Source organism: Gorilla gorilla, chromosome 4 (assembly GCF_029281585.2).
Source record: "Gorilla gorilla gorilla isolate KB3781 chromosome 4, NHGRI_mGorGor1-v2.1_pri, whole genome shotgun sequence".
Taxonomy (NCBI): Eukaryota; Metazoa; Chordata; class Mammalia; order Primates; family Hominidae; genus Gorilla; species Gorilla gorilla.
Window position 1 is genome coordinate 171,548,991 of NC_073228.2, and position 13,631 is coordinate 171,562,621.

The 13,631-nt window shown below is 41.1% G+C and overlaps 1 protein-coding gene across 13 annotated transcripts in view; it reads left to right on the forward strand.

Annotated features, from left to right (window-relative positions):
* TENM2 (teneurin transmembrane protein 2) overlaps window positions 1-13,631 on the forward strand; it is a 1,282,302-nt gene that overhangs the window by 755,329 nt on the left and 513,342 nt on the right. Inside the window, exon 1 of one of the 13 annotated variants that reach the window (XM_063706936.1) lies at window positions 4,225-4,323. The exons of the other annotated variants lie outside the window; for them this stretch is intronic. The gene's annotated coding sequence lies outside the window, so the exon portion shown is untranslated. Of the gene's footprint in view, window positions 1-4,224; window positions 4,324-13,631 lie in introns of those variants that run through there. 13 annotated transcript variants of the gene reach the window in all.

Consider the following 13,631-nt stretch of genomic DNA (forward strand, 5'->3'; position numbering starts at 1 on the left):
CAATATATTATATATATAATATATGCAATATATTATATATATAATATATGCAATATATTATATATATAATATATGCAATATATTATATAAATAATATATGCAATATATTATATATAAATAATATATAATAAGTATACTAATAGTTAATGACAACAAGGCTGGTTAAAGCAAAGGCTGCTTCGTTTTATCCTTCTTGTGCCAGACGAATGGCATTCCTATATGATTCCCATAGTTTGCCAGTGCGTTCTATCTACATTATTTGGAGTGAGTCTGCAGCTTTCAGTACTGTGGTCTGCATTAAAGTGGGATGATTAGCATAATCTATACTGCACCCTTAAGAATATGGGGGCAATTAAACACTGAGCTTGACCTACCGCCCTCTTTTGTAGGGCAGAGATGATCCTGCACAGCAGAGGTGATTATAAATATCAATTCTATTCATTCTTCCTCTCAACTGCTTCGTCTCCCTTCCTTCCTTCATCTCTCTTTCTCCACGCTCTACACATGCAATTTTTAACCTCCAAAACTGGTGAAAAACTGATGGCATCAGGCTATCTTGCTGGAAATTGAAAATGCCAGTCAAACAGGGTCTCCAAATATCCAAGTATCTGGATGTTTAGGGTGGTGTAGACAAATTAACCAGATGCATCCATTGTGAATCTGGCTCTTTTTGGAGACCCGTGGAAACAACAAGTATCTATAGATAAAGAGAAAAATAATACTAACAAGCAAACAATTGCTTTGAAGTTCCATTGCAATTGTACTGTTATATGTCTGGCAGCCATATCCAGTGTCTGAAAATCGTGGTCGTATTTGCTATAACAAATCATTCCCACTGATTCCCATGTTGAAGTCTGATAATTTACAGATGAAAAAACTACGTCAAGATATCCAAGGCAATTTCTGCATTTTTAAATACAGAAATAGAAGTAGTGACCTGCTTGGTAAAGACTAACTAAAATGTCAAGTTGCTTCTTTGTGAAAATCAGAAAGTTTGCTGTGTGTTAGTATGAGAAACTAATCAGTCAATACTAAATAAATGTAATTTGGTAAACAAAACCTGTTACAACTAGAAATACTTAGCAGATTTTTTAAGAATAAAAAGAGGGGGCTGGACTTGTGACAACTATTGACCAGGAAGTTCTTTGACCAGGCTGAGTGCAGTGTCTCACACTTTGGGAGGCCAAGGCAGGAGGATCGCTTAAGCCAGAAGTTCAAGACCAGCCTGGGCAACATGTCAAAACCCCATCTCTACAAAAAATACAAAAAATTAGCTGGGCATGTTGGTGCACACCTGTGGTCCTAGCTACTCAGGAGGCTGAGGTTGGAGGATCACTTGCGCCTAGGAGATGGAGGTTGCACTGAGCCAAGATCATACCACTGCACTCCAGCCTGGGCGATAGAGTGAGACCCTGTCTCACAAAAAGAAAAAAGAGAAAAAAGAAAAGAAAAGAAAGTTCTATGACCGGTTCATACCAATCCAGCCATGATTCACTGTGCACCCAACTAAGTGCCATGCAGCAGTGAGGTCAAGATTGTACTTGTAGCATATACAATCTAGGGGGGAAAATAAAGTTTTACACATTCGATGAATGTTACCAAAGTGTATTAGTCTGTTCTCACACTGCTAATAAAGACATACCTAAGACTGAGTAATTTATAAAGGAAAGAAGTTTAATTGACTCACAGTTCAGCATGGCTGAGGAGGCCTCAGGAAACTTACAATCATGGTGGAAGGAGAAGCAAACACTTCCTTCCTTCACATGGCAGCAGCGAGGAGAAGTACAGAGCGAGGGGTGGGGAGAAAGCCCCTTATAAAAGCATCAGATCTCATGAGAACTCACTCACTATCACAAGAACGGGAGGGGATAAACTGCCCCTGTGATTCAATTATCTCCACCTGGTCCCTCCCATGACACGTGAGGATTATGGGAACTACAATTCAAGATGAGATTTGGGTGGGGACACAGCCAAATCATATCACAAAGGGACTTAGAGATATCCATCTAGAATTTCTGCTTCTAACCAAACAGAATTTGAACAGGACAGTCAATTACCTATAGTTAGTGATTTTATAGGGGTCAAAAATGCAACATCCTCAAAATTATCCATTTTGGCAAACCAGTTTACAAATCCTATATTGCTCACTTCTTTGGGTTAAGGTATTTAAGGTCTCAGTAAAAGATAATGCTGTAAGACAATGATGTCAAGCCATTATGAAACCTTAAAACCTCGACTCTAATAAATGTGTTGGATTAGCAGCCAGTCACCTAGGACCTCCGCAGAAGCCCTGGCTCAGGAAAAAAAAAAAAAAAAAAAAAAAAAAATCCTCTGAGGGTCTGAAGAGAGGAATTTGGAGAGGAAGGAATCCCCGAAATGCATACTTCCGGGTGAGGGAGCCCCGGTGGGAACTTGAGAAGTCTTGTTCCTGTCTGAAGACCCATAGACTGAAAGAGATGTTGAAAGGAACATCCTAACAAGGGGCTGAAGCAGCCACACCAGACAATTCTGATGGGGAAGTCTGCCTTCCCTAGCCAGTGAACTAGCCTGGTAAAACGCCTACTAGATCTGGCTGCAGAAAAGCACAAGTCTCCCTACTGAATGGCAGCAAAAATGAAGCAGAGTTTCTGAGATTTGCCCAAGGCCATAGAAGCAGTCCGCCTCACACCTGGGATTGGGATTCAGATCTTTCTGCCTTCCAGAAAGACAACTCCTGTCGCTCCCGATCATGTCCTATTTTTAAGTTCATTAGTTAACCTCTGGGTACTTAGCCAGTTCCAAGAGCCAGTACGTCAAAGCGTTTTTAAATGGACGAGCCTAAAGTGATCATTGTCTGGTTGGCCCGGCTCACCCCGTGAGCTCCTGCAAATGTTCTGTGGTTCATACAGAGGCTGGCTGCTCATCAACAAGTTTCTCTGAGAGGTGGGAAGCATCTTTCTTCTGATCAGAACATGCCTGTCACAGAGCGCCGGCGGCTACCAAGCAGTGCCTGCTCGAAAGAGCCACTGCCCCAGCCTGGGAGTCCAAAATCTGTCTTCTGGCAGAGGCTTTAACTGTTTGGCTGCTGTTTTCGAAGGTCCATGCTGGTACCTCCCAGGAAGAGAGAACCCAGCTGGGAAGCTGCCAGTTGCAGGCAATCTTCTCCTTCATTTCAACTTAACAAGTATTTAATGTGTACCCGCTGAGGGTCCAGTCCTTTGGGGTATGCAGCCCTCTGGAGGTCTACAATCATGCTGGGGAGTCCAGACACAAGCAGGAGGCAACCAGATGATACATCAAGGCTCTACATAATTAAGAGCTCTGCAGTCACGGCTACAGGAATTCAGGGATGTTCGGGGCTGTTGATGTAGCACTGCCTCTGCAAAAGGACGACTAGCAGTATTTAGGAAGGACCCAAAGACATTGTTTCTGCCCTATCAGGGTTCTTTGTCTCACACTAGGACACAAGTAAAAGTATCAGGCAAAATGAGACCTCTGCTTAAAGGGAGAGCTCATGAAAATGAATGGGACTCCCCTGATGCACAAGATTCTTCTCCAGACAGTTCTATAGGGCACTGAGCTGATCCCTATCACTCTGAGGTCAAAGGGAAGGCTAACTTGGCCTCAGCTGTCATGGCTGTGTTGTTAATCAGCCCTTCCATGCTAAACTCCCAGCTCCAATTTGCCTCCTTTTTCTTGTGCTGATACTTGTTTTATTTTGTCCTTGCTTTTCAGCATTTGCTGGGCACCCACAGGGTTCCTGGCACTCCAGCAAATGCCTGGGTGGCAGTGGAGTCATAACTCAGAAGACAGGATGCTGTGCGTGACTGCTTGATATCTAGCAATGCAGTAGCACGGTGGAAGTTTCTGGCTGTGTTAAATTCTAATTGTTTATATAATAAGAGCATAGCATTGGGGGGCTGTTATAACATGGAGTGATGTGTTAAGCTTGAGCTTACATGGTGTTAGATCAGCTTTCTCACACTTCTGATATCCTCTCACCTCCTAGAAGAGTGACTTCTTGAGCTAGGCAATTTGCTTTTAGAAGATTTATTGTTAAGTCTGATTAAGTAATTATTAGTAAAATAATTTGTTGGATGTCTGTCCCCCTTGCAAAACTGTAATTCTTATGCAGGCACTGACACAATGTGGATTCTTCTTCATTGCAGCTCCAGAGTCTTAAACAGATTTGTGATGAAATATTCGATAAATATTTATTAAAGTGATTATATTATTTTTCTAGGGATACCATAAGAAAATTCCACAAGCTGAGTGGCTCAGACAACAGAGATGTATTTCCTGTCAGTTCTGGAGGCTGGAAGTCCAAGATCGAGGTGTCAGCAGGTGTGGTTTTTCCTGAGACCTCTCTCCTTGACTTGTAGATGGCCACCTCCTCACAGCATGCTCACATGGTCTTTCTGTGTGCACCCTCATCCCTGGTGTTTCTCTGTGTGTCCAAATTTCCTCTTCTTATAAGGACACCAGTCAGATTAGATTAGGGCCCACCTGAAAGTCCCCGTTTTAGCTTAATCACCTCTTTAAAGGCCCTATCTCCAAATATAGTCCCATACTGAGGCACTGGGGGTTAGGGCTTCAACATATGAATGGGGGACACCATTCATTCTATAACAGGGATGAATGATAGAAACAGAATGAAGTATACTGCAGAAAATTGGATCACATTAAAGTGGATAAACTAGAGAATAATATACATAAATACTACATTATCATATTAAAGTGGATAAACTAGAGAATAATATACATAAATACTACATTAAAATGAGTTAAAGTTATTCCTTGCAATAGGAGCCCTCTCCCTCATTTGTTCCCTTGGCTAGAAAAGGACATGGTGGCTTTGTAGTCCGCAGGCCAGGAATGGTGTTCTAGCCATGGGTAGGGTGTAGATCAGTTCTGTAATTTGGGAATAGTCTATTTCTATTTCTGGGCTTTTGTTCTTTATTCTACAAAATAAAGGGAATCGGGCTCACGAAGTCACTCAGTGATCCTATGAAAAGCCAAACCAGAATGGAAATATTCCTTATGGCTTCTCTGTTTGACTAAGAGTGATAATCTGCAGTAATTCTCTTTCCTCCAAGGCTCATGGAGAGAAAGAAGAGACCCAAAGTCTACTTCGTCTTTTCCTTAGTGGCATTCCAGTTACGTGTAAGCCAGACAGTCAGGGAAGCAAAAGTCTCTACCCTAGGAAGCAATAAGCAACTCCCTCAATGGGAAAAAAGCCAGCAAATGCTCCTGGTTCCCATCTTGCTGGCAGGGAGCAAGTCTGTGCTGCCTTGTATCTGTCTTCTCCTGTCTTGGTGATGACGGACTTTAGGAGATACAGTGTTCAAGGTAGCAGTAAGGACCATGAATCCACAAAACGGGAAGTCAAACCCTAGTTCCCCTGCTGACTTGCTCCAAAGCTCAGAATACCAAACTGGTGAAATCCCAACTAAGACCACTTTTCACCCTGTTCCACTGATGTTTCCCATTCTTCCCGTTTGGAGTGCAGAGTTGAGACATTACCTTGAGCACCGAAGTGACACAATAGACACATGGAATTTCCTCCCCATCCCCAGTGCAGTTTTCCAGCAATGTGTGATAACTAATTACTTGTGACCCTCGCTTCCCCTTGTTATCTCCTGGAAATAGTTGTTTTTCTGTGTAAGAACTTGCTACAGATGCTACTAAAATAAAATCCCTGGGATAATTAGCAGATGCGGGGGTTTCTGCGATGTTTCATTAGTAAGTGGTGCTGGTCTAGGAGACTGCCAGCTTGCTTACTGCACTCAAAAAGCAGGGTTGGAGCTGCCATCGTTTGGATTTGCATATGTTCTTCCCATTTTCACTTACCGCCCCTTTGCCCAAGAAATCACCTCTCCAAATCGACAATGACTTTCCAAATCTATATGTCTTTGCTTTCCCAGTTACTGCCTTCTCTTCATTTACCCAGTCACATCGGGTTATGGAAACACAAATGCAGAAACGTGCCCAAATCATTGCGATCTCAGAAATTCAGAGCCGTTTGCATTTCAGCCTAAGGCAGCAGCTTCTGAACTACACTGAATAGAACTTGGGAAACCTCGTGCACCCAGAACTGATAGAATGCTTTTCTTGTGTGTTTTTGGATTGTGCAGTCAATTGACATTTTGTTGACACTACTTCCCTTCAATTTCCCTTTCTATATAATTTCAATTCTCCTTCTTCTAGGATTTCCCATTGCTATTTCCAGTGGCTTTATACCATGGCTCAGCTGATCTTTGAGAAATAATGCCAGGCCTCTCTCCGTTCTTTTGTATCCCGCGTGCTACCTGATTCTTATCTTACCTGTGCAAACACAATTGGGGTACTGCCAAGAATAAGAATAACACTTTAGCCTCAGTTACTGGGCCTAGGGACCCATGAGAGGGATCTGATATAGCTCAATCAGTAGTTGGCTGTCTTCTTTATTCTGCAAGACTGATGATCAGGACAATCCTTCCTCTTACTGAAACGATATATTCCTAACCTCGTTTTCAAATTCCCTCTTGGTGATCCCTAGGCCCTCCTTGACTTCATCAGCACCCACTGCTTCCTCCCACTACTGGGCTCCAACCACCTCAGTCTTCTGTCAACCCTGCAGACGTGCCAAGCTCATTCCAACGTGAGAACCTTGGCATGTCTTCTGTCAACCCTGCAGATGTGCCGAGCTCATTCCCATCTGAGAACCTTGGCACTTCCTGTTTCCTCTTTGTTGTACACTCTTTCCCTATAGCTGCGTCTTGTCCTTCTCCTCAATCTGAGAAGCTCACTCTTATGCTCAGAAGTTACCTCCTCGAAAAAGCCTTCCCTGAAGTTAAGTGATTTTGCCCACTCCACCCAGTCCCTATCTTTTCCACTGTGAAATTCTTTCTTCTTCTTAAACTTGTTACTGTCAAGAGTAAGCTCCACAGACTTTGGCACTTTATGTTGTGGCCACTATTTTTTTCCAGCATCCTTAACTGTGCCTGTCCCAGATTAGATGCTCAACAAGTATGTGTTGAATGGATAGATTTAGGAAAATAGGGTTAAGAAAGGATGAGTTAGAGAGGAAAAATAAGATTCATGATCTTCAAAAAGGAATCAGTGGAGAAATGGCCTTGTTGGTTCAGGTTTTAGCACTTAAAGTGTGTTGTTCTCTTGGATTTTCCAGTTGTGGGTGATCTCTGAAAAGGGGCAATGTCTGCAGCAAGTCTGCCTTGCCTTCACACACAGTCTTCAGCTATCACCTCTACACAAATTCCTCTCAGATCTACATGTCCGGGAATGGAGGCCCCTGATCACAGCATCTCCCCTCATTTTCAGATTCTGCTATCACCTCAGCTTCAACATATTGAAAAATCATTGTTACTTCTGGTTCAGCGACTCAGTCTACCTTCTCATTTGCCTTGTTAACATACCACCATCTTCCGCCTTTCTTCTCAAGAAGAAAAAAATCAGACCTCACTGACGCTTCACCATCTTCAGCCCCTCATTCCCAATGTATCTAAAAGGAGCTGTGCCACTTTTTAGAAAATCAACCCTCATGCATTCGGCACCTGTTATTATTTCTAGAAACTGTATTAAGCCTGTGGACAAACAGGGCCCTGGTTGTCATGGAATTTGAAGCCACCCTTTTCTGTTTTGATTGGATGCAGGAACAATGAGTACGCACCACACCCAGAGTCCATCCCTTGTCATATCAAGTCCCTCTTTCTTCAAAGACAACCTCCTACCTGTATCTTGCAGATTATTGCCAAAAGAAATATCCTAAGTGGCAATTAATTGCTCTACTTTATCTTCATGAACCTAAACTAACTCTGTCATAAGCCTAGAGTTTTCTTATGCTGAGCTTTTGAAACTTTTCATAATCTGATATTCACTCTTAACTAATTCCCACGTTCCCCCAATAATTCCCACTTTTCCAGCCAAGGCATTTGGAGCTCACTATCCCCTTAACTTTTATTTTTATCCCCTTAACTTTTATTTTTATTCCTATAGTACTTACCCCAGAATTTAAATTTGAATGGAACCATACATATTATTTAACCCAACCTCTTCATAGATCAATTAAAAAAAAAAAAAAAAAACCCTGAAGTTCACAGGCTTAAAATCAGAAAACTAATTCTAAAAATAGTATTTCCTGATTTTTAAGGTTCTTCACCCAATATATTATCATTTTTTCTTGCTATGTATATGTCCATGTGGTTAGTATGTTAGCAGCTCCTATCAGAAACCAATCAATGTTCTCAAACAAAATGGAATTAAGAGAGAGCTTTTGGTGAGTAAACTAGGGAAGAGGAAAAAGGGAAGGAGGCATTGGGCTAAAAGAACTCATGTTTGCAGATTTGAGTATCTGTGTTCCATTCATTCAAATTTGCCATCTGGATCATTAGAATATAAGATGCCTAAGCTTTGGTAGGCTGAAGCAGAAGTATCACTTGAGGCCAGGAGTTTGAGACCAGCCTGGGCAACCTACCTACCATCTCTACCAAAAAAAAAAAAAAAAAGACAGAAAATTAGCTGGGCATGGTACCATGTGCCTATAGTCCCAGCTACTCAGGAGGCTAAGGCAGAAGCACAACTTGAGCCCAGGGGTTTGATGCTGCAGTGAGCTATGATCATGCCACTGCATTCCAGCCTGGGTGCTGGGTGACAGAGTGAGACCTTGTCTTAAAAACAACAACAACAACAACAACAACAACAACAAACCACCCATTCTGAGCCGCCATATCGATAATCCAAATCCTTGACTTCCTCTCAACACCGAACAAAACAACATACACCTACACATGGTTGTCTTTTGTCTTTTAGTATAAGACCTGGGACTACACTTACTGGAGAGTAGCTGAGGCTAGAGTGTAAAAGTCCAATAGTTGTTGACTAATAGTGCCTCAGTGGTAGTTCCAATATGCCAGTTAATGCATAATGTCTCCCCGCATGAAACCTGATCAAAAAGCTTTAAAGCTGCTTGGCCCCTACTGTTTGCAGAGGAAAACATGGGGACTGAGGGCCTTAGAAGGAGGGGCAATGTGAGCGCATTGAGTGACTGGGCAAGACATCATTAGAAAGACAAAAAGAGACATCATTCTCAAAATGCACTGCGTTGCAAAGAGGCCACGATTCTTAAATGATGTTTAAGGTAACTATTCGAACTGACAAAAAGGCTTATCAAAAAATTAAATAAATAAATAAGTTTTTAAAAAGCAGTCTTTTCTTTTTCTTCCCTGTGTTTGAAAACCTTCCCATTAAGAGAAGACAATATGCAATGGCAAACACGGCTCAGCCTCATCAGGAAAAGAGAAAATTGTTTGAAATAAACCTCAAAGAGAAAGAAAAAAGCTGTCATTTTCTTTAAGGACACTATTACGTTCTTCTTGACAAGACAAAAGAGTAATAAAGTTAAATTATAGCAACTATAAGCTTGATAGTTCAGTTGGAGAGAAATAGAGAAACCTTTGCTATTAAAAAGAAAAAGAAAGAAGAAAAAGTAGATCTTTTAATCAGCCCCTACTGAAGCGATGACTACTGACCTTACCCCTCACTGAGAGCATTCTTGAATCTGTTCCAGGGGCAACATTCTTACCTCATTGATACAATCCAGGAATTGTGAAACTAGAAGTGAGCTTGAATAATCATTATGCTGGAGTCTCTTATTTTATAATTGGAGAAACCGATGTCTATAGCAGTTAAGTGGCTTGCCTGTGCTCACACAGCTTTTGAATTTCAAGGTTAAATTCTAGAAACCAGCAGAAGCTAAAACTTATTTTCTCCAGACACAGAATCTGTTTATTCAGCGTTATTACAAAATCATCATGCTAACAACAAATTCATGGTGATTATCCTGAAACCTATCTCCAAGCATATTTGGAGATTCTGAGTATACTTACTAAGCTCTTACGGATTCAGGGTCCCAAATTCCTCCTCCCTGTCTGGACTAGGCATCAGGCAGTTGAAGAAAAAGTGTCAGGAGATCCCCATCCTTCCTCACTGCTGTATCTTGATGACAGTCAACACCTCTTACCCACACAGTCTCTTGTTGGAACAGGAACAGTGCCTCTCTGGCCCGTGTTGTGAAAAGAATGAAGCAAAAAGACCCTCCTAGCCATGAATGAGTTATGGGACTCTTCAGAACTGCAGTGAGAGAGGCCAGACACCTTAGAAGTGACAAGTTCTCCCTTGTAATATATAGTAGGAGTTCAGAAAAAGGAAAATGCAATGATTTTTAAGTACTTTGGGCCATTTTCCTCTCTTGCTTCTCTCCTGGAGAAGTCTGGACACGTTTTTATTTGGAAAGGTGCATTGTGACATTTTATATCGTTCCTTCCACCTATTAATAGCTCTGACCGCCCCAGGTGCTCATTTTCAAGACACCCTCAGAGAAGGGGGACTTCTGGCAGCCACTCTGCAGCTGATAGCTTTGGGGAAATGGCAGGTTTTAATTGATGTATCGTGGACACTGTTCTTTCTTTCTGTCTGTCTCTCTCTTAAAAAAAAAAAAAAAAAAAAAAAAAACTATGAAAAACCGTGATGGGTTTAGTATCCTCCTAGGACCTAGGACCTATAGATTTTAATATGTCAATTATTCCCCTTTTATGGGAACTTGTATGTTTGTGACTGACTCATGGTCTTCCAGGTATCTTTTTGTCTCCATGTGACACTGAGTACCAAGTATCAACATCACCTGTCTCTCTTTGAATAAACTTTCTAGACAGGCAACAACCAACAGCCCCTATATAGATGCTCATCAGAACAGCACGTCATATGAATTCTTCTCAAATTGGTGGGTTGACTGTTAATCATTACAATGAGATGGAATTGGAAAGTAGGGCTAAAATGCAGGAATGTGAAGTACCAAAATTTCTTATTTAAAAATAGTCCAGGTGGCTACCCCTGATGGAGGCAATGTTGTCCAGGCCCACATTTCTGTGGACATTGGCTGCTCCAACCATCCTCTATAATTCTGGCTTGTTGCAAGCGCTGCGAAGACAGCAATGTATTTCCCAAGAGCCTCAGAGAATGTTGGCTCTGCCATCTCTGCCCAAAGAAGCCAGTGTCTCCATGCTGGCTATGGTGTGGAGCTCCATCGTAAGCCTTGAGACACTGTTCTCAATATGAAGTGTAGGGAGATTTCTTACTGCTGAAGTTCCCCTCGGTATTCTCACACACTTTTTAAAAAATAGCTTTTTGAAGTATAATTCACATACCATAAAATCCACCCATTAGAAGCTATTTTTAGCTTTCCACAATTTTCAGCAAATTTATGGAGTTGAACAACCAACAACATCCTCCACTTTTAGAATATTTTCATCATCCAAAAATTCCCTACTGGCCATTTGCTGTTAATCTACTCCACCCCCAGTCCTAGCCAATACTGATCTACTTTTCTTGTCTCTATAAAAGTGAGGTTCCTGGTCATTGCTTATCAATGGGCTTATATAATGTATTACATAATGGTTTGTAGGTTCATCTATGCATAGCATGTATCAGTAGTTCATTCTTTTTATTGCTGAATAGTATTCTGCTGATACAGGTTTACCACGTTTTCTTTATCCAGCAGTTGATGGACATTTGGATTGTTTCCAATTTGGGGCTCTTATGATGCCATGGACATTCACATGCATTTCCTTCTATGGATGTATGCTCTAATAAGCTTCTTAAATGCTGCTTCTTACATGCCCCTGTGCCCCTAACTATGCTAATCACTTTAAACGTATTATTTCCAGCCTTTGCAAAAACTGCTGAGATAGGAATTTTAACCAAGAAACCAAAGCTTATAAAGAAGCAACTCATTTGAAACAATGTTTCCAGAGCCAAAATTCAACCCCATACACTTCGGACTATGCCAAGCAGTCTCTATTACTCCCTAACAAAAAAGCAGGCATTTCCACGAAGCTTGCACACGAAACCCAATGGCTCACCCTACAGCCATACTAGGGAGTGTCGCCACCATAAATGGATTGGAGGTTTGCAAATCCACCCTAGGACTTCATGTACAAATATTCTCTTCGAAATTACGGCAGCCTCAATGGTCACTTCAAACCCAATTTTGACATGGATACATAGATCAGTGCAAATGTATCAATTATCTGCTTTATGCCTAGAACCAAGTTGGGTACAGTGAGGAAACAAAAGATGAATGACAAACAGCCATGGCCCTTGAGGTCAGCATAATGGGATGACCAGCCTCATACACACATGTCTGAATTACGTGGAACCAACTGCACATGTAATGAGAGCTTCAATTATTTAAGAACCTGTGCCAAGACTTAAGCCACTCACGACTTGTGTGTCATCTACCTTTTTCCTTTTTCAGTTATGTGGGCACTATAGAGCTAAATTACCAACAGAGAGAGAGAGAGAGAGAGAGAGAGAGAGAGAGAGAGAGAGAACTGGACTCTACACAATTAGTGAGCTACTCAGAAGATATTCAGTGGAAACATTTTGGAAATGTTATTATTTAAGGCAGCTGGATAATCTGCAGATATATGTGTGTGTGCGTCTATGTGTGTGTGTGTGTGTGTGTGTGTGTGTGTGTGTGTGTGCATACACACATAAAATCTCCCTGGAAGCTTATAGACATTTTGTTTCATTTATGCATCTCACAAGTCTTTATTAAACACCTAGTTGCAGACATAGTGCAACGTGTTAGCATAGTGCAAAATGGTGTTCCCTGCCCTTCTGGAGCTTACAGTTTCATGGAGAAGATGTATATTAAATAAGAGATTAATTATTAAAATTGTGAGAAGTGCTATGAAGAAATAGAGTATGTCAAGGGAACATTTGCATTTACACATGTGTCAGGAGCAGAAGGTGATGAGCTGATATTTAGCTTTGCATTAAAACAAAACGAAAAACCCAGAGCCAAACAAGAATAAAGAACCTTTCAAGCCAATGTGGGGAGGAAGAATTCCCAGTGGGCAAGTGATATATCCTGGTGACTTAGAGTAGGAGGCTGGCAGGAGAGATGAAGAGAAATAGACATGTTTATAAATGGAAAGCCCTTCCTTCTGGGTTTTCTTAAAATATTCTGCAAATCTTCCATAAAGATTGGCAATTTCTCTATCAAGGCTGGGTAACCTCATATATCAATTCTCCATTTCCCTGCCCAAGTTTGTGATAACATATCTTCCATTAACCTATGCTGAAAGAGCCATTTCTATTCTAAGAATCTATTTATGTTCCCCTACAACTTTCTCAAAGATATGCCTCTGGGTTGTAATACCTCACGCTGATACTCAGCTCAAATGTGAATACTTTTGCCACATTTCGGTAACATTGATCGAGACTTTTCTGAGTCATTTGATCATGGGGAAGTGGGGATGTCTTCTCTTTGTGGGGAAGAAAATGCCAACCCTTTCATTTGAAGGGACTAAGGACTGAATTTGCTTTTTCTGTTGCTTGCCGTAGATTTGGTCTTCATTGTCAACAGTATCCTATGACTGTTTTTCCAATTATTTCATGAATTAGGACACAACAGGTAATCTTAGTTCTGACATTTATTTGAATAAATAAGTGTATCTTCCTGTTCTTATCTCTGTTTTTATTACCTTAAGTAACACACTGAATTTTATTTCAAGTCCCTCTCTCTCTATTTTCTCAATTCTTTGCACAGTTCCTTATGAAGCTTCTCTGGTTAATTTCTGTTACTTTCCAGT